A 21,651-nucleotide genomic window follows, 5' to 3' on the forward strand; every position below is an offset into this window, starting at 1 on the left:
AAGAATAGAAAACCACTGATTATGTCAGAAATTGGACTGTAGAAACACGTATTTTGAAATCAATTTCAAGTTATTTTCTCAAATTATTTTGCGAGGAATTATTTTCATGCTTCGGTACCTTATGCCTTGAAAATATTTTTTGTTAATTTAGCATTTATATATTTTGAAATAAAATTCTGTTGCTGTATAAGTATGCCATTGCTGTATTAAAATGTCTGGATTCACTGACCTAAAATTGACAGACAATATATGGATAGAAGTAACATTCAGAAATGGTACATATTAGCAAAGCAAGGCTCAAATCAGGAAATGCAAACACCTTAATCAATTTAACTTGACCATTATACATTACTGCATTATGTCACAGCTTCAGTATTTACATTGGTTGCACTGAAAAGAAAAACGGTGGTAGTTCAGTCTAGGTGGACTTTACATTTAAGATTGGCCTTTAGCAAGTACAAATAAGAGAACAAAAATGATTCTCTTACCTTTTGAAAGTAAAAGAAGAGGAGACAGAGGTGCCCCGTCAGACTAAATGTATATCCAGAGCAGAAAGTCGTGTTTTTCTTCCTTGTTATAACTAAAGTGCCTATTTACTAAGCTGTGGCGTTAAATATGTTTTTCTTCGTCCTTTAACAACCAATTATTTTGCAGAATGCAACAGCAACCTGCTTCCTCTTTCCTCTGCCCTTCAAAGACTGATAAATGTTTGCCTTATACCCCAAAACACTTTCCTTTGAGAGGAAGTTGCAGATAATTGTTTTCCGTTTCACTTCCCTCAGCATCTACACTGAATAATCCTGAGCCCAAAGATTATAGGCAGGATTTTCAGTTTCTGAGACTAAAGGCTGGATTTTCCGATTCTGCGGCTATGTCTGCAGGATCCGGCTGGTCATACACCCAAAATGTCGGTGTTGCCCCCGCACCGATCTTTCGCCCAGTAGTGGGCTAACAGCCACGCCATGTAAAGCCCCTGGTTTTGCCTGTAGATACGATCGCAGAATGGCCGGGTCCGTGATGCTCACGTGTACGGCCACGTAGTACAACATAGTGCCGGCCACATGTGGGCCAGGCCTGCCAAAAACTACCCCCCTGTAATCCCCTTCGCCATCCTCGGACCACACCCCACCAGTCCCCCCAGCCCCCGTCAATGATCCCCCTGCCCAGGGCGCTGTGGCGGCGCTGGACACAGTCAGCAGCCGCCTCGCGAGGTCCCCAAAAGTTGTGAGGAAACTCGTCCCACCCCGTCAGGGACTCGGCCCATCGGGGCAGAGCATATCGGGGGAGGGTCTCAGATGATTCCTCGAGTACGCCATTTTTGAGGGGACGGAGCATCGGGGAAATGGCACAACCCCCGATTCGAGCGTCAAAATGCATTCTCCAGCCGATCGCCGGAAAATCCAGCCAGAAGTGTTGATGCCAATGCAAAATTTGTGGACTTTCACGACAGAAAAACTGGCGCCACACCTGGACTGATTCCACTACAATTAGGGCCCAGCACTGGCGCCACATGGAACACGCTGATTCTAATGAGAAACGGTGCCGGATTCGCCGGTTTCACGATTGGCACTCAGGAGGCTGACAAGCTGCATCCGCATAACACACTTCACTCCCCACACACACTATCCCAGCCAACAAGGTGGCAGCGAGGAGAGCAGCCCCGAGGTTTACCGATGCCAAGCTGGAAACCCTTTTGGGCGTGGTGGAGGAGTGGTGAATTACCTTGTACCACACCATTCGCTGTGCCTGGGCGCAGGTGGCAGAGGCCGTGAGCACCGTGGGCAACATCGTCCGGACGGGCCAGCAGTGCAGGAAAAAACTGCACAACCTCCTCAAGGGGGCCAGGGTGAGTAGGCAGCACTGCACCCCTGCAGAAACCTGTGTCCAATACACACCCGAAAACCAACCCGCTCGCCCGCCTGCCCCACCAGGAGGATGGCCAAACCCTCACCCTGCACCACATGCCTCTACCCAAACCGGCCGCCATGGCCGCGTGCCTTGGCCACTGAGGCCACCAGCTACCAACCACCTGAGCTGCATGCTGCGGACCGTCTAACACTGTCGTTTTCTGTCCCCCCCCAGCCGCTGCCCCCCCAGGAGAAGGCCGCACACAATGCCAGGAGCGGGAGAAGATTGGAAGGAGATTGGATTGGATTGGATTTGTTTATTGTCACGTGTACCGAGGTACAGTGAAAAGTATTTTTCTGCAAGCAGCTCAAACAGATCATTAAGGACATGAAAAGAAAAGGAAATAAAAGAAAATACATAAAAGAAAATACATAATAAGGCAATACAAGGTACACAATGTACCTACGTAAGCACCGGCACCGGATGAAGCATACAGGGGTGTAGTGTTAATGAGGTCAGTCCATAAGAGGGTCAGCTTCCTCCATCCCATGGACCAGGCCCAGTGTTACTGCCAACCCAGGGCCCCCATCCCGTAATGAGACAAGTATGTATCACGGAGGGAGTTGCAGGCATGGGGCAGCCGGGGGAGGCAGTGAGGGAGTGTGGGGTTGGGATGAGAAGTCCGTGCCCCTGGCCAGTCCCACCCTACCACCCTCCCAGTTGGTGAATCTGGAGGCAATCAGAGCATCCGTGCACATCGGCCCTGGTGCACACGTCTTACGGCATGCCATGCCTGCCTGGGCTCCATGTCCTGCTCATCCTCACTCTCCCCTGCATTGTCCTCATCGGACGAGGCCTGGCTTTCTTCCTGCTCCTCCAACACATCGCCCCTCTGCTGTGCGATGTTGTGGAGGATGCAGTAGGCCGCCACAATGCGGGGTGACCGTCTCAGCATCATATTGGAAGGCCCCTCCAGAGCGGTCCAAGCACCTGAACCACTTCTTCAGTAGGCCGAAGCACCGCTCCTAGTTGCTGCATGAGCTTCGTTGTAACGGTTCTCTGCGTCGATCTGTGGCCTCCAGATGGGCATCAACAGCCACGAATGCAGTGGATCATAGAATGTACAGTGCAGAAGGAGGCCATTCGGCCCATCAAGTCTGCACCAACCCTTGGCAAGTGCACCCTACCCAAGTCCACACCTTCACCCTATCCCCGTAGCCCAACCTAACCTTTTTTTTTGACACTAACGGCAATTTAGCATGGCCAATCCACCTAGCCTGCACAACTTTGGGCTGTAGGAGGAAACCGGAGCACCTGGAGGGAACCAACCCAGTCACGGGGAGATAGTGCAGACTCCGCACAAACAGTGACCCAAGCCGGGAATCGAACCTGGGACCCTGGAGTTATGAAGCAATTGTGCTAACCACTGTGCCATCATGCTGCCCACAGGGGATAACTCCTGTCACCCAGGAGACAACCCATCAGCCGGCGGAGTGCGTCTCAAACATGTCAGGAAACGTCGAGTGTGCCAGGATGAAGGCGTCGTGCACACTGCCAGGGTACCGGGCACAGACGTGTATGATGCACATCTGAATGGTCACATGTCAGTTGCACGTACATCAAGTGGAACCCCTTTTGGTTGGTGTAGAGCGACCTGTTATCCGCAGGTGCTCGGAGGTTCCGTCGATCACCCCCTGGACCCGGGGCATCCCGTCGATGACGGCGAACCCCGCTGCTCGGGCATTCTGGTGGGCTCAGTTAAAGTAGATGTATTGAGGTGCATGGCCATACAGGACCTCCATGTCGGCAAGGATGCACGAATGCACCTGTGCACCGAGGTCTGAGATGCCGGACAGGCTCTCACTAGGCGCCTGGAAGGACCCTGTCGCATAAACGTTCAGGGCAACCGTCACCTTGGCGGCCATTGGGAGTGGGTGTCCTCCCCCATATCCCTGTGGTGCCAGGTGTGCCATCATCTGGCAGATATGTTGCACTGTCTCTCTGCTCAGCCGGAGTCTTCAACAGCATGCCCTTACCGGCAGGTCCCTGAATGACAGACGGTGCTGGTACACACGAGGCCTCATGCGGCGCCTCCTTGACACCTCCTCCTCCTCGGTCTGTTAGGCAGCCAGCTCGCCAACCTGGACAGCTGCTACCTGCCCCTCTGCTGCCTGCTCTGCTACTGCAGTTTCCTCCTCCTCCTCGAGCAGCGCCAGCTAGTACAGCCACAGGGCATCCCCCAGGGCTGCAAGGACTAACAAGAAGGCCACTATTGCTGGTTGAATTCCAATATCCATTGTCTGCAGGGGTGAAAGGCCGACATGTTAGCATGGCGCGTACCCCCATGCCCAACCAGGACCACCGGGTTACATGTTGGCCCCGGTTGGCACTACTGGCTCCGCCCCCGCATGTCCCTCTAGCCCCCCCCCATATCCCCGCACCCCTGGCCCTGTTGGTGACCGGCACTGTAGGGGCTCTGGAGCCTGTCCCTGATGCCACAGGTACATTGGCTGGCATTGCCCCCACCAAGGGTAGGCACCACGGACCCCATAGGGGGTACTGTGGGTATTGCCCAGGGTGGGCCGCCAATGTGTGGCGGCCGGGTGGGGACAGGTGTGGAGGGGAGTAGGGTGCGGGGGTGGAGGGGTGGGGACACCCATACGGTCGGTGTCACTCTACAGAACCAGGGGCCATGGTGGGTGGTTAGTGGTTGCTCAGCAAGATGGCTGCCTTGATGGCTGCGGTAATGATGGTCCGTGCCTGGATACCGCCCCAGTCCTGTGGAGGTCACTCCGGCCACTCGGCCTGTTCCCCCTGCCCCTCCCTCCTCCGGCCCTGGCAAGGCCCCACACACCAGCCAGCCCATCCAGTGTTCGGCCCGGCAGCCCACAGTCGCTCCTCTCCATGTCTCTCTCCCTCAGCAGCCACCACGCCGGTTTCATGATTTTTAAAAGCTCAAGGGAACAGCGCCGTCGGGAACTCATCCCATTGGAGGCAGAGCATCGTGGAGGCTCTGGAGAATACCGGGTCACGTCCCCTAATGATACGGAAATGGTGTTTACGGTATTTGCGTTCTGGGACACATTGATTCCACTGTCGAGGTAATGGAGAATTGTGATTTGACGTCAAATAGACCCCACCCGCGATTTTGGCATCAGAACCTATTCTCCGCCCAATCACTTTCCCGATTTCGGAGTCGGCCAACGGAGAATCCCGCCCTATTTGTTTTCTATATAGACCACCTCAGTGCATAACTGCAGAGATACATAGTTAACATTCTAAACACCCGGTATATCCCTTTTGGAATTAACTCATTTGAGACATAATTATCGAGGGCCGTCAATGATAAAAGGCTGGGGATGTTTCAATAAAACTCAAACTATCATTTGACAAAGAACCTAACCTGAGAATAATGGGAAGGTGTTGTGACAGAAATGCATTGAGCAGGTACTTATTTGTCATTGTCATACAACAATGTAACCAAAATGGAATTGTTGCCTCAATTTTTGGTGTTACTGAAAGGATTGAGCATCGACGAACGTCTTTGTGTTGGAGCGGAGAGTGATCACTGCATGTATCCACACTGAAAAACCGACACAGGCCCCAGAGAGTGGTTCCCACAGCAAGCTAAAGGCTTTGTGCAAAACTGTTAACATCTTTTTCCACAACTGATGGTTCCAAAACAAAATTTAAGACATAAAATATTCATGGTAGTTAAATGTCACGAGTGAGAATGCATTCTTGATAATAGGAAAGTGCTGAAGGTTTTTCTCCCTGCAGCCATGACAAAGCCGAGATTAATCATCAGTGGAGCTTCAAAAGTAAATACATTCAGTGAGTCAGGAAATAACACTGAACAGAGGAAGGATGAAGAAATGTCCCAGATATTCCTGAATTCTTCTAGTAAATATGGATGATTTGGCTTGATTTATATTGCTGCGGTAGAAAATCCAGAGCTCAATCCTCTCCAGCTCCCCGTTAACCGGATTGTGATCCAGCAGCTCTATCCTCTCCAGACCCTCATAGATCAGGCAAGACCCAGATTATTTCCAGCCGTTTATTCGGGAATTTATGATGGAGACCGCACCTCAGCCAAGGCGGAGGCACAGACTCTCAGATCAGTTAGAGTTCATCATTGTTATACATTTTCGACAGGTACAATTATTAACATAACCAATCACAAATTAACATGATTTGCTACTTATATACAGATACCCAATCAATGCACAAATACAGTAATGTACTATCATGTTTAACTATAGCTAGGACCTTCAACACTGAGTTACAATTGACAAAACTGCATCTTGTACCTTTGTTGAAAACTCAGTTTCCACAAGTTCTTCCAGCTGCATCTTGAGTCCTGAAAACACAATTTGACTTTTATGTTGTTATAAACCCTTACTTTCCCCTTTCGATATTAAGCCATAAATATTGTAGAAATCAATAGTAACTATTTTTTAAGAAAAGAATAGGCAGAGATTTCAAAAACTATTCTGGCAAATTGTAGTGAACTCCAAAGTGTAATAGGTTTGATCTATTTAGTGGTGCTGTGAGATCTTCCTATTAACCAATTATACCAGTTGTAATGGGTCTTAGAATAAGAGGTGAGATGTCATGTTTCCCCCCTCCCCCCCCCCCCCCCACCCCCTTCTCTCTGCCTCATCTTAAAGTCATGAATACAGCCTGCATGTACAGGTTCAGACAGACCTCAGTATCTTGCCCAGATAGTGATTCTTTATATGCGAGCTGTGACAATAGTTAGTGAAGGAGGATCATCACAGCTAAATCGGCTCCCGTCTCTTCTGATATCCATGTCTCATGTTGTTTTTCTTCATTCATCTTGGGTGTGGGTGTCACTGGCAAGGTCAGCATTTGTTGCCCATCCCTACTTGCCCTTGCTTGTTGGGCCAAGAGTCAAGAGTCAACCACATTGCTGTGGATCTAGAGTCACACTTAGACTCGAATGAGGAAAGGTGGCAGATTTCCTCCTCAAAAGGGCATTTGTCAACCAGCTCAATTTTAGGTGCATGATCACCATTACTGGGACTAGCTTTCAATTCCAGATTATGAATTGAATTTAAATTCCACCAGCTGCCATGGTGAGATTTGAACTCGTGTCTCGTAGATTACGAGAGCAGTGACACTATGCCATCATCTCTCCATAATTGTGTAGCAATAATGACCACCGACTTGTGGCAACTTTCCCTTTTGCACCATGGTGCTCAACTTAGTGATAAGCATTGCCTGATGTGGCTGAGGAGCACCTACCTCCCCCAACCCATCCCCATGTCTCTGTCACATTTGCTGGAGAGGAAGATTTTCTCTGGGCCACCTTCTCGATCAGCTGAACTTTTTAATTCTACTCCTTCCGGTGACCTTCTGAACAGTCAGCCTTCAGATGTCACAGCTGCTAGCGACTATCTCCCAGTTGTCAGTGTCAACGTCTGCCATTTTCTTATCTCGCTTTCTGGCGTCCTTGGAGCAGAGGTGCAGATGCCCAGGAGACCATAATCCAGCAGCCAGTTCACCAAGCAGAAATGAACCCATTTACATTCCAGTAGGTGATCCATTCCAACAAAAGTGGCCTAGCCAGCATAGACATCATCGGCCAAAGCAAGGAGTGTATACTGATGGAATTAACATGCCTCTGAGATTCGAAGAAAATGTCCGAGACAGAGCAGGTGGCGTTAAAACCATGTGAGGTGGGGTTGCACAGGTTTTAAGTTTTCAATAAGGATACTGTTATGTATTTTTAGTGTTTCCTCAGGATGTAGAAAAACTTGTAGCTGAACAGGGGCACTTTAAGAGATGATGTAATTGGCTGTTTGCACGAGCAAACAAGCAATTTAACATTGCAGCCTCTTGTGTTAAAAAATTCTCAATAAAGCTCTACAGTTTGGTTGATCCTCCAAGGCCAGCAGACTCAATCTTGAATCCACCATATAAAAACTGGCGGTGATGTAGGCGAACAGCTTTTCCCAGCACCTGAAGAAATATAGGCCCGTAACTTCCGACTTGCCACGGAAAAGCCATGGGCTGCCGAGTCTGAAATAGAAAAATGCACTTACCTGCGCTCAGAAATCACGGTGAACCTTCCTCTTCCTGCGGCAGCTTCAGGCCTCTGGCGCAGTTTTGATGTATCGTGACCCCTTGTGACGCAGCAGCTACAGGAATGCAATTGAGGGCAGGCATTTAAACTGCAGATTTATATTGAAGTCTACAGGCAACATGGATAACAAGTGTATTAAAGGTATGTAGAATTTTTTTAACAGTTTTTCTTTTGCTCTTTTATACAGGCATTGCTGTTACTTTGGTTCTTTTAAAGTAATTTTTCTTTATGATTAAAGGTGATTATTTATAAGTGAACATAAGGATCTGGATTCTGCGTGCCAGGAAGCTCAGAATGTGTTCCCCGATGAGATGGAGAATCGGACATCGGGTCAAAACAGAATGCCGTGCTCCAACCACACTGGCGGCGTGAACGAGTTATAGGTTTGCATCTATTTAGTGGGCCCAGCGCTCTATGCTCCACTCTCCGGTGATTCTTCGGTACCCGCGTCCAGGAATCGAGTGGGCACAGTTCACTTATTGTCTACAAGTGTGTCCCTGATGTGGTGGACCTCATGATGTGCCATGGACCCCCTTGGCCCACTGTGAGTTCCACCACTCTAGAGCCATGATGGTATTTACCATCCAAGCCCATCCAAGGTCCAACCCTGACCCCCACCAGGATCCCTATTATAGGGAGACCCCCATAGTCACCTCTGAGAAAGGTCGACATCCCACAGTGACCCCTATGATAGGGAGAGCCCCCACATGGATCCCAGTGATAGGGATATCTCCCATAGGGATCTCTATAATAGGAGAACTCCCCACAAGGATCCCCTGCCTAAAGGAATGCCCTCAACAGACCCCCCCCCACACATATCCTCCCCACTCTGACGTTCCCCCCAGAAAAAGGACCCTTGTCTACAAGCTAGTGAGTAGTACAGACAGGCGCAGCGTGATGCATTACAGCCATAATATGTACCTTGCAGTTCCCCATGTTCATTCCTTGAAGGAGAGCAGCTGTACCGATGCCTGGTTCCCAGGGATCCATTACCTGCAGATTATTTGTAGCTTTCAAGTAGTTGTCTATGATTGACAGCTTGTAAAAATCATCTGTAGCTTTGATCAATTCATATTCTTTCACGCTTCAGTGACCTAAGTGGTGAAACCCCAAAATTTGTAAACATTGGCCACATCAAAGAATGTAAGTTGCACTAAGTGCATTCCAAACACTCAAGCATGTAATGTCGCTGCACAATTTGTTGTGCGGGAGGGGTTGTGGCTGATTTGCGATGTAGGGGGGGATCAGGGCTCACTGGCCATGGGAACTCTCTATTTGTTTTTAGAGTGCCCAATTAATTTTTTCCAATTAAGGGGCAATTTAGCATTGCTAATCCACCTACCCTGTATATCTTTGGGTTGTGGGGGCGAATCCCACGCAAACACGGGGAGAATGTGCAAACTCCACATGGACAGTGACCCAGAGCCAGGATCGAACCTGGGACCTCAGCGCCGTGAGTCACAGGGCTAATCCACTGCACCACCGTGCTGCTCCTTGGGACCTCTCTATTGAGCCACCCACTCAAGATGGTGGCCCAATAGCAGGATTTCCTGGGAATCCCTCGCATAAATTTGCATGGCGTGGAACCCTAAATTGTATTCGCTTTACAACTGCAAGGGATCATAAAACTGGTGCAATTCAGCTTCGGCAGGAGAAAATAGTCTCCCTAACGGAGTATCCAGCCCAGGTTTTGTTATGTTTTAAATCTGTTAAAGTATTTAAATCTGCACTATATATTGGCATGCTTAAAAGTGTTTGTATGTTTTAATCTAGATTATGATCATAAGGTTTAAAAGCATCCCAGGGCATTTTTCTGTCATTGTCCTTGTAACATCAGATTTTTTTTGATTTGTGTTTATAGGACCTTGGAATCACTGCAGTGCAGAAGAAAGACATTCGGCCTATCGAGACTGCACCAATGCTCCGAAAGTGCACCCTACCTAGGCCCCGGCCCTGCCCTATCCCCATAACCCCACCAGATCTTTGGACACTAAGCGGCAATTTAGCAAGGCCAATCCACCTAATTTGCATATTTATGGACGGTGGGAGGAAGGTGAAGCACCCAGAAGAAATGGCAGTGGCATGGTGGAACAGTGGTTAGCACTGCTGCCTCTCAGCGCCAGGGACCTGGGTTCAATTCTGACCTTGGTTGTCTGTCTGTGTGGAGTTTGTTCATTCTCCCCATGTCTGCGTGGGTTCCCTTCGGGTGCTCCGATTTCCTCCCACAATCTAAAGATATGCGTGTTAGGTGGATTAGCCATGCTAAAGCCATGCTTTACACTTTAGTGTAAAGGGATTTACAAGTTAGATTCCGGGGATAGGATGGGGGAATGGACCTAGCTAGGGTGCTCTTTCAGAGGGTCCGTGCAGACTCAATGTGCCGAATGGCCTCCTTCTGCACATTCTCCCATGTCTGCTTCGGTATTCTGGAACCACAGAATAGAATTCCTTCAATCACCACACAGTCACCCAAGGTTCGAATTGAACACGGGTCCCTGGTTGTGAGGCAGGAGTATTAACCAGTGCCCCCGGTTTATTATGGTTCTGCCTTATTCACTTGAATTATGTTATTCATTTATAAAATATGTTTATTCAGATTTTTCCAACAAAATGTTTAACAAACCCCCCCATAACAAAAAGAAAAAAGAACACAAACACAACAATCGAAAATAATACAAAACTTATACATTGGTTTTCCCCCCGTATATAGTAACCCACCCATATGACTTTCAAAGGTACCCTTGGGGAAGCCCCCCCCCCCCCTCCCACCCACCCAAATACCCCCCTCAAAAGAGACACCCCCCTCCCCCCCCCCTCCACCCTTGGGTTGCTGCTGCTGCTGACCACCTCCTAACGCTCCGCGAGATAGTCTAGGAACGGTTGCCACCGCCTGCAGAACCCCTGCACAGACCCTCTCAAGGCAAACTTTATCCTCTCCAGCTTAATGAACGCTGCCATGTCAATTATTCAGGCTTCCACACAGGGGGGCTTCGCGTCCTTCCATAATAGCAAGATCCTCCGCCGGGCTACCAGGGACGCAAAGGCCAGGATACCGGCCTCTTTCGCCTCCTGCACTCCCAGCTCATTCGTTACCCCAAATAGTGCCAACCCCCAGCTCGGCTTGACCTGGACTTTCACCACCTTGGACATAGTCCTCGCGAAACCCCTCCAGAACCCATCCAGTGCCGGGCACGACCAGAACATGTGGACGTGATTCGCCGGGCTTCCCGAGCACCTCCCACACCTGTCCTCCATCCCAAAGAACCTACTCAACCTCGCCCCTGTCATATGCGCTCTGTGAGTAACCTTAAATTGTATTAGGCTGAGCCTGGCGCAAGAGGAAGAGGAATTAACCCTACTCAGGGCATCAGCCCACAGACCCTCATCTATCTCCTCCCCAAGCTCCTCCCACTTGCCCTTTAACCCCTCTACCGGCCTCCTCCTCTTCTTTCATCTCCTGATAGATCGTCAAAACCTTGCCTTCTCCGACCCATACACCCGAAATCACCCTGTCCTGAATCCCCTGTGCCGGGAGCAACGGGAATTCCCTCACCTGCCGCCTCACAAACGCACTCACTTGCATATACCTGAACCCATTTCCCGGGGGTAACCCAAACTTCTCCTCCAGCGCCCCTAGGCTCGCAAACATCCCATCTATAAACAGGTCCCCCATTCTTCTAATCCCTGCCCGATGCCAGCTCCGAAACCCCCCATGCATCCTTCCCGGGACGAACCGATGGTTCTCCCGAATCGGGGACCAAATCAAGGTTCCCACCTCACCCCTATGCCGTCTCCACTGCCCCCAAATCTTCACCGTTGCAGCCACCACCGGACTCGTGGTGTACCTTGTCGGCAAGAGCAGCAGCGGTGCCGTCACCAGTGCCCTCAGGCTGGTGCCCCTGCAGGACGCCACCTCCAACCTCTTCCACGCCACCCCCTCTCCCTCTATTACCCACTTTCGGATCATCGCCATGTTGGCTGCCCAATAATAGCCACACAGATTCGGCAGCGCCAGCCCTCCCTGTCCCTGCTACGCTCCAGAAACACCCTCTTTACCCTCGGGGTCTTATTTGCCCACACGAAACCCATGATGCTCCTACCTACCCGTTTTAAAAAAGCCTTGGTAATCATAATGGGAAGGCACTGGAACACAAAAAGAAACCTCGGGAGGACCATCACTTTAACCGACTGTACCCTGCCCGCTAGCCAGAGTGGCAGCACATCCCATCTTTTGAAATCCTCCTCCATCTGCTCCACCAACCGCGTCAAATTGAGCTTGTGCAGGGCCCCCCCAACTCCCAGCCACCTGGATCCCCAAGTACCGAAAGTTCCTTTCTGCCCTCTTCAATGCTAGGTCGTCTATCCCCCTTCCCTGGTCCCCTGGATGCACCACAAAGAGCTCACTTTTCCCCACGTTGAGCTTATAGCCCGAGAAGTCCCCAAACTCCCTTAGGATCTGCATGACCTCCACCATCCCCGCCACTGGACCTGCCACATACAGCAACAGGTCGTCCGCATACAGCGACACCCGATGTTCCTCTCCCCCTCGGACCAATCCCCTCCATTTCCTGGACTCCCTTAGTGCCATGGCCAAAGGCTCAATTGCCAATACAAATAAAAAGGGGGCCTGGGGGCACCCCTGCCTCGTCCCTCGGTACAGCCGAAAGTACCCCGACCTTCGCCAATTCGTAGCCACACTCACCACCGGGGCTCTATATAGCAGCCTGACCCAGCTGATGAACCCCTCCCCAAATCCAAACCTCCGCAACACTTCCCAAAGATACTCCCACTCCACCCGGTCGAAGGCCTTCTCCGCGTCCATAGCTGCCACTACCTCCACTTCTCCCTCCACCGATGGCATCATAATCACGTTGAGGAGCCTCCGCACATTAGTGTTTAACTGCCTGCCCTTTACAAATCCCGTCTGGTCCTCATGGATCACCCCCGGGACACAGTCCTCAATTCTCGTAGCCAGCACTTTTGCCAGCAACTTAGCATCCACATTGTGGAGCGAGATCGGTCTACACGACCCACATTGCAGTGGGTCCTTGTCCCGCTTCAGGATCAGAAAGATCAGCGCCCCGGACATTGTCGGGGGCAGGGTCCCCCCTCCCTTGTCTCATTGAAAGTCCTCACTAGCAACGGGCCTAGCAGGTCCACATATTTCCTATAAAACATGACCGGGAACCCATCTGGCCCCGGGGCCTTCCCCGCCTGCATGCTCCCCAGTCCTTTAACCAGCTCCTCCAACCCAATTGGCGCCCCCAAACCAGCCACCTCCTGCTCCTCCACCCTCGGGAACCTCAGTTGATCCAAAAATCGTTGCATCCCCTCTTCCCGCGCTGGGGGCTCAGATCTGTACAGCTCCTCATAGAAGTCCTTGAATATCTCATTTACTCTCACCGCACTCCGCACCGTATTCCCCCCGCTATCCTTAACTCCACCTATCTCCCTCGCTGCCTCCCTCTTACGAAGCTGGTGTGCCAGCATCCGGCTCGCCTTCTCCCCATACTCGTACGTCGCCCCCTGTGCTTTCCTCCACTGTGCCTCTGCTTTCCCAGTGGTCAACAGGTCAAACTCCGTCTGGAGGCTTCGCCGCTCCCTGAGTAGTCCCTCCTCAGGGGCCTCTGCATATCTCCTGTCCACCCTTTAGATCTCCCCCACCAACCTCTCCCTCTCCCTGCCCTCTCTCTTCTCCCTGTGGGCCCTGATGGTGATCAACTCTCCCCTGACCACCACCTTCAACGCCTCCCAGACTACCCCCACCTGCACCTCTCCGTTGTCATTGGCCTCCAAATATCTCTCGATGCACCCCCGCACACCTCCTCATCCGCCAATAATCCCACATCAAGACGCCACAGCGGGCGCTGATCCCTCTCCTCTCCTAACTCCAGCTCCACCCAGTGTGGGGTGTGGTCCGAGATGGCTATGGCCGAATACTCCGTTCCCTCCACTTTCGGGATTAGCGCCCTACTCAAAACAAAAAAATCTATCCGGGAGTGTGCATGGGAAAAGAATGAGAATTCCCTGGCTAGGGGCCTGGCAAACCTCCATGAATCCACTCCCCCCATCTGGTCCATAAACCCCCTAAGCAGCTTGGCTGCAGCCGGCCTCTTCCCCATCTTGGACCTAGAGCGATCCAATGCTGGATCCAGCACCGTGTTGAAATCCCCCCCCATTATCAAGCTTCCTACCTCCAGGTCCGGAATCCGACCCAGCATGCGCTTCATAAATCCCGCATCATCCCAGTTCGGGACGTATACGTTTATCAGTACCACCCGCACCCCCTGCAACCTACCGCTCACCATCACGTATCGACCTCCATTATCCACTACAATATTCTTTGCCTCAAACGACACCCGCTTCCCCACCAGTATTGCAACCCCTCTGTCCTTCGCATCCAGCCCCGAATAGAATACCTGTCCTACCCATCCCTTTCTCGGCCTGACCTGATCTGCCACCTTCAAATGTGTATCCTGAAGCATGACCACGTCTGCCTTCAGTCCCTTTAAGTGCGCGAACACTTGGGCCCTCTTAACCGGCCCATTCAGGCCCCTCACATTCAAAGTTATCAGCCGGATTGGGGGGCTGCTCACCCCCCCTCCCCCCCCCCCCCCCCCCTGCCGACTAGCCATCTCCTTTTCTAGGCCAGTCACGTGCCCGCGCCTCCCGCACCCTCCAGTCCCCCAGACGGCGGACCCCCACCCCGACCACCTCTCCTATTTCCAGTTCCCCTTTGGCCAATGCAGCAGCAACCCTATACCCCCCTCCCCCGCCCCCCCCTTCCCCCCACTAGATCCATATCTAGCTCTTTTGCTCCCCCCCATAACACTCCTGTAAGTCAGCTGACTCCTGTTGACCCCAGCCTCTCCCGCCTTCCCATCAACCCCCCCAGTGTGGGAATCCCCCCTCCCCCTCCTCCCTGGCAGTCAGTGTGCGCTCCTCTCCAGTACCGCGCCACCCCCCCTCCGACCCCCACCTCCGTCCTTCCCTAGCGCGGGAAAAAGCCCGTTCTTTCCTGAGCCGGCCCCGCCCCCTCTGGCGCAGCTCCTTTTGCGGCCTTACCTCAATACCCCATCCCCGGGCCCCCCCCCTCCCTCCAACACCGACGCCCACACTCTCCCACAGTCTCCCCATCAAATCCCTTCACCCATCCCCATCCAGCACCCAACCAAAGGAACATTCCCTCCACGTAGTTAAAACCATATATACAGCAGACATCCCCCCCACAACAACAAACCCTCAATTTGAGTCCAACTTTTCAGTCTGTATAAAACTCCAAGCCTCCTCAGGCGTTTCAAAATAGTGGTGCCGATCCTGGAATGTGACCCACAATAGCGCTGGCTGCAGCATACGAACTTCACCCCCTTCCGATGGAGACCGCCTTAGCCCGATTAAAGCCAGCTCTCTTCTTGGCCACCTCTGCACTCCAGTCCTGGTAGATTCGGATCTCCATGTTCTCCCACCTGCTGCTCCACTCTTTCTTGGCCCATCTTAAGACACACTCTCTGTCCATAAAGTGGTGAAACCTCACCACTACAGCCCTTGGCGGCTCGTTGGCCTTGAGTCTCCTTGCCAGGACCCAGTGCGCCCCATCTAGCTCCAGGGGCCTCGGGAAGGCCCCCGCGCCCATCAGCGAATTGAGCATCGTGCTCACATATGCCCCGGCATCGGGCCCCTCCACTCCTTCAGGGAGGCCCAGAATCCGAAGATTCTTCCTCCTCGACCTATTCTCCAGGTCCTCAAATCTTTCCGCCCACCTCTTGTGCAGCGCCTCGTGTGCCTCCACCTTCACCGCCAGGCCTAAGATCTCATCCTCGTTCTCTGAGGCATTTTGCCGCACCTCTCGGATCGCCGCCCCTTGGGCCTTCTGGGTCTCCACTAGCTTCTCAATCGCCGCCTTCATTGGCGCCAGTATTTTGGTTTTCAGCTCCTCAAAGCAGCGTTTAAGAAACCCTGCGACCACTGCTCCTGCGACCACTGCTCCTGCTCCTGCGACCACTGCGCCCATGCTGCTTGGTCTCCACCCGCCGCCATCTTGCTTTTTCTCCCTCTCACTTTTCGCTGCTCCAAGATCCCTTTTTTCACCGCTTCACTCCTGGTCCAATCCATATACTGTCGGGGGGACCTTGCTGTCACCTTCACACACTGGAAGCCGTCGAACAAGTGCCGTTGGGGCCCCTCTAGAGAGCCCAAAAGTCCGTTCCCGGCGGGAGCTGCCGAACGTGCGACCTATGCAGGCATGGCCGCAACCGGAAGTCCCTATGTTATTCATTTATAATTATCTCTTAATTAAATGTTGCGTTTGATGTTTCAGTAAGACATTTGTTAAGTTTAATGGGAAACTTTTATTAACAAAAATAATTTTATAAATACAAAACCTGATACCAGTTAACATTAAACTTAACGTTTATCTTTATTAGCTGAACAATGACATAAAGGTACCTCAACCTTTACACATTTCTTGCAATAAAATGTATTTTTTCATTTAAACACAACGGTCCTGATACACTTTGATCCAAATTTACTCCTGAAACTGGCATGTGGCGTATCAACTTATGGGGTTGGAGCAGTGGTTTCCCACATGATGCCCACAGGTGAAGAGAAGCCTTTGCATCGAGGACCTTGAATAAAGCCAATAGCATTTATGCACAGATGTAGAAAGAAACCCTGGGAATCACTTTTGGAATAAAACCATTCTACCAATTCCTGTTTGGGAGGAAATTTACTTTATTGACAGATCATAAAAATAAAAAAATAGTCTTTATTGTCACAAGTAGGCTTACGTTAACACTGCAATGAAGTTACTGTGAAAAGCCCCTAGTTGCCACATGCCGGCGCCTGTTCCGGTACACTGAGGGGGAATTCAGAATTCTCAGCTGGTATGGGGATTGAACCCACACTGCTGGCCTTGTTCTGCATCACAAACCAGGGGCGTCATTCTCCGCCGGCGGGAGTCTCCGTTTTGCCGGCGCCCGGGGGTTTCCCGACGGCGTGGGGCTGCCCCACAATGGGAAACCCCATTGACCGGCCGGTGTTACGGAGACTCCCGCCGGCCGGTCGGAGCAGAAATGTGGCGGGGCGGGTAGGAGAATTTCGCCCCTGATGTCTAGCCCACTGAGCTAAATCAGCCCATCATCGTGCACTAACAACGATTTTTGGATATCATACCGGGATTCTATCATTGGCATGAACAGAATGCAGAGGTGGGCATTGCCCTTGTCAGCACACACATACATGATCAAGTGTCATCAGCCAAACCTTCATGGGAATGCAGATGCACTCTCCCGACTGCCCTTACCAAATAGTTTGTCAATAAGATGTTTGTGTGGAAACATTTTCTTCTTCAAGAAAGTAGATAACACTCCTGTAACCGCAGGGCAGGGGAGGAAGCACACCAGAAGTGATCCAGTACTGTCAGAGGATTTGGACATGGTGCTTCAAGACAAGACTTCAGGAGCAAACATTGAGTTAAAGCCATGTTCCAACTGAAGACTTTGGGCGCGATCTCCCAAAAAATTTCTAAGTTAATTTGTGGTGGGTTTTTCAGGGGGTTTCTCGTTGGCTCTGCCAGCGACTTCCCACTGCTATTCAACAACACTTAGACACTTTTTTGGGCCCTGGGGAGTTTCTCACTGGTTTAGCCCACACATAGAGCAGGATTCACCGGCCGCATTCGCCCGGTGACCGGAGAATCCCACCCGAGGTCAATGGATTCCCCACAGCGATTCCCTGACTAATGGGAGTTGCCCCCCCACAGTTCCACAACAGAATGAATATACCCCCCCACTCACCACAGAAAAGAGACCGCTGTCTAGAAGCTAGAAAGCAGTCTAGACAGGGGCAGTGAAAACAATTACAGCTGTAACACTTACTTGGAAGCTCCAGGTATCTATTCCTTGAAGGAGAACAGCTGTGACCTGTGTTTCAACTCAGCAGATCCATTAGCTGCAAGCCATTCATAACTTTCTAGTAGTGGGATGTGATTGACATTTTCCACAAACAGCTGCAGTCTTGATTCATTCATCTCTCTTCATGGATCAGTGAAACGCCAATGTTTACAAACATTGACCACATCCAAGAGAGGTAAATGCATTCCAATCACACGCTTAAGTGTTTGGAAAGCACTTAGTTTCTTTACAGATATTGATGTTGTTGTTTGTCTTCTTACACCCAGTGGTGCACAAGGCAGATTTTCATCTGTCCCCATAACAGTTTTTTTTTCCTGGAACAGGTCGCTAACCTGTCGCCAGAAGTTTATAGCTTGAAGGGGGCCACTCCATGTGACTGACCAAGGGTTTCTCGACCTGTTGGCCACATCACGAACACACCTTCCTTGGCCATCGAGTCGTGGCATGGGATACAAACCCAAAGCTTCTGGCTCAGAGACAGGGACCTACTCACTACACCATAAGACCTCAGACATTAGCTTTCTGTAACTGTAGTTTTTCCTTCTATTACATTACAAATGTACTTAAAACATAAATGAGGTAAAATGCACGGACCATGAACCCAAGCTGGGTAGTCCGTATTTGCATGAGCAAAATTGAAGCTAATCCCAACTGTATAGTAGCAGCTGAAGTTCATTTTTAGAAATGACTAATTTTTGATCTTAATTGACTCAAAAAACTCCACTTGCTCAAGTGTTTGAACCATTAGCAGACAGAGGCATAATTTCTGGTTTTATTTTGACCATAATTCCACCGAGATTTCAAATTTTGCAGTCTAAAAGACACAAGTTCAGGGTTAAGATGGTATTACTTTTGAGGTCTCTTGACTATTACAGTTAGACTAAGCTCATCAGTCAGAGCCTATTTTGCAAGTCACCGTTCTCCATCACCCAAGAGCAAAGAAAGCCTTGGGAACAATCTCACAGTTCTTCACCAATCTTTTCAGAAATATTCTCCAATCCAACTGTATCACTAGTGATTTTCTTTTTGTAAAACATTCAGCTGAGTTGTACGTAGCCCTGGCCTTATTGTTGATCGTTTCAGCATGGGAAAATTATTTAATTTAACATTAGGTTCGGTAATGGAATGACAGAAAATGGATGGGATTCTCCGAACCCCCAGCCGCTTGTTTCTCAGCGGCGCTCCGTTCGCTGGCAGCGGGATTCTCTCTTCGTGCCGCTTGTCAATGGGATTTCCATGGGAAATCCACGGGCGGGGGTGTGCTGCCAGTGGGAAAAAAGAATCCCAATGACTGAAGAATTCCAGCCAATATCTTCTTGACGTAACGGACGAGATTCTCCGTTGCGAGTCCGAAGGAGAATTTGCCGCTCAGCCAAATCTCCCATTCACTGCAGCAGGAATCCCACTGCCGTGACCAGACGGCGAATCCCACCCAACATCTATTGAATATTCAGATCAAGCAGCCTCAGTCATAATGTGATACCAACCGCAGGACTGTAAAACAAATCTTCTGGTTCCGTTTTCATGGTGCAAACCTTTAACACTTGTATGCTGTTTGTATGCAAAAGCGAACTTAAATAGAAATGTATTTGCGTGTGTGTGTGTTTTTTCCTGATTACTGAATGCGACTTCAAGTAGACCGAGTGCATCCCCGGGGCCTAATTCATGGCAGATTTTATCAAATCTCAGATCAAATCAGACAGATATTTATGAGTATTTCTTTTAAACATTGAATTTCCTAGTGCTCAGAAAGCTCGTAAATAAAGAAAAAGATTTGTCTACATCAAGTTCAAATGTTTTCTTATAGCAGTCTGTGCAGGCCCTTCTTAAAGTTGATGAATTATGCTATAAGTCTTTCTTATTCCCCTGGGATATCCGGGTACTATCGGTGAAATTAAGTGGATGAGTGTGAACTAGCTCAGAGACTTGCTTTCATATTTATACTTGTTAATGTAGGACATCTAAGGTTATCAATTCTGTGGATGATAGTGGGCAAATGCATATTGTAACAAGTGAAAGGGCATTCAGTAGGGCACATACCACTGCCACGCTATATTAAGTGAATGTTATTACAATTATGCATCTCTGCCTTATTAGGGGCCAGGGTTTAGAGAACCCCAAAGTATATCGTGGAGTTCACCTGACACACAACTTTTAATAGATTTTGGCTATGGGGAGCACAAGGGCCCACTTGACAGGTGTGATGCAACAGAGATCTAAAAAGTATTTTTTTAAACAAAACGTTTATTCTATGAACCCAGTTAACAGTTTATAAACACACAGTAAACATCTTATCAAATACCAGCACACGGAACCCCACAGATGCAATATTCTATAGGTAACCCTTGATACCTTTCCTCGCAACATCCATAAGTGAAACTCTTTTTTTTTACAAAGGCAGCAGGTTTAAATTCTCTACAGAAACAGGTATTACTTTGAAATCATCAATGAGCTGAAGACATTCTTTAGCTTGTACAGAGAAAGATCATTTTACATATATGCTTTCTTTGAATACAGCTCTCCAACTCGGAAAATGAAACCAAAAACACACTGCAGCTCCCAGCTCAAAATGAAAGTGAAAGACAGACAGCCCATGTCCACCCACACACTGACCTCACTGCAGCTATTTGGTAAACACCCATTTCTTAAAGGTACATCCACCTGTCAGCCTTGAGGCTTTCCCCTAACTGGAGATGCTCTGTAACTACAAAGCTAGATAAATGTTTTTTAATAAAGAGTTAACTCACTGAGGAGGCTTCGGGCCAATCCACATCCACCAACCTGCACTGAATACTCTGCTCATCCATGACAAATTGCACCATAGCAGCTGAGACAATCAAAAACATTCTAAATGGAACAATGCACAACTTAAAAATACATTTTCTTAATATCCCAATGTTAACAGATACTTTCCAAAATTCCTGGATCCAAAACTGTATCTTTCCCAAAAATTAAACAGGTCTGCCTTGGGCCAGAACATTCCAGAACCAGCACCAATCAGCATCGAGAGCCAGCCAAGTCTGGGAAAATCCATGGAGCCGATTGGCTGCCACCCAAATCCATCAAATTACACTGGACCAAACCAAATAGCACAACTCACAGGGGGTCTCCTTGGGCCAGACCAAATAGCACCTTGAAACGGTGGGGAGAGGTTCTTTAGTTTTAAATTTAAAGGTTTAGTCCATCTGAAGGCAGAGTTCCCAGCAAGTGACCAGGCACACAAGTTATAGAGACAAAGAATAACAGAAAATAATGGGAATACACCAAGGAAATCAAGTTTAAACGGGAGGATCCTTACATGGTGTCCAAGGCGTTGATCAGTATGTGACAACAATGGCTGAGGGCCTCAACTTCATGTCCCAGTCGATGAGGGACATGTCCCAGATGCAGGTAGACATTGCTGAGGCACTCCAGTGCATGGATCAGTCTCAGAGGCCCATCGCTGTGCGCGTTAACACCATGGTGCAGACAGTGGGGAGTCTCCAGGACTGGCAGTGTCAAATGACTCAGAGACTTCTGTAGCTTACTGCAGCTGCTCCTCCATCTCATGGAGTCACCCAGGGCCCTACAGGCCCCCTCAGGGAGGAGGAAGCACTGGAGCCCATCCCAGTGCCGTCCACCAAGGAGATTAAGGTGGACTCCAGTTCTTCTGAATCCCCGCCTCTTGGCACTGGCGCATCTCAAGGGCAGCAGTCGGGACATGGTGACAGAGCATCGCCTGTGACACTGATAAGTTGGTCAGGGTCCTTTGGTTCCAGGCCCTCCAGAGGACTTCCACAAAGG

General features: G+C 49.9%; 1 protein-coding gene and 1 pseudogene across 1 annotated transcript in view; one reads left to right on the plus strand and one right to left on the minus strand.

The window, feature by feature from the left end:
* Positions 1-623, minus strand: part of LOC140420984 (kelch-like protein 4) — a 564,196-nt gene extending 563,573 nt beyond the window's left edge. The window contains exon 1 of the mRNA XM_072505214.1: positions 489-623. The gene's annotated coding sequence lies outside the window, so the exon portion shown is untranslated. The remainder of the gene's footprint in view (positions 1-488) is intronic.
* The window catches only part of LOC140418111 (small glutamine-rich tetratricopeptide repeat-containing protein beta-like), a 198,205-nt pseudogene that overhangs the window by 67,348 nt on the left and 109,206 nt on the right, over positions 1-21,651 (plus strand).

The sequence above is a fragment of the Scyliorhinus torazame genome, chromosome 5, assembly GCF_047496885.1.
Source record: "Scyliorhinus torazame isolate Kashiwa2021f chromosome 5, sScyTor2.1, whole genome shotgun sequence".
Lineage (NCBI taxonomy): Eukaryota > Metazoa > Chordata > Chondrichthyes > Carcharhiniformes > Scyliorhinidae > Scyliorhinus > Scyliorhinus torazame.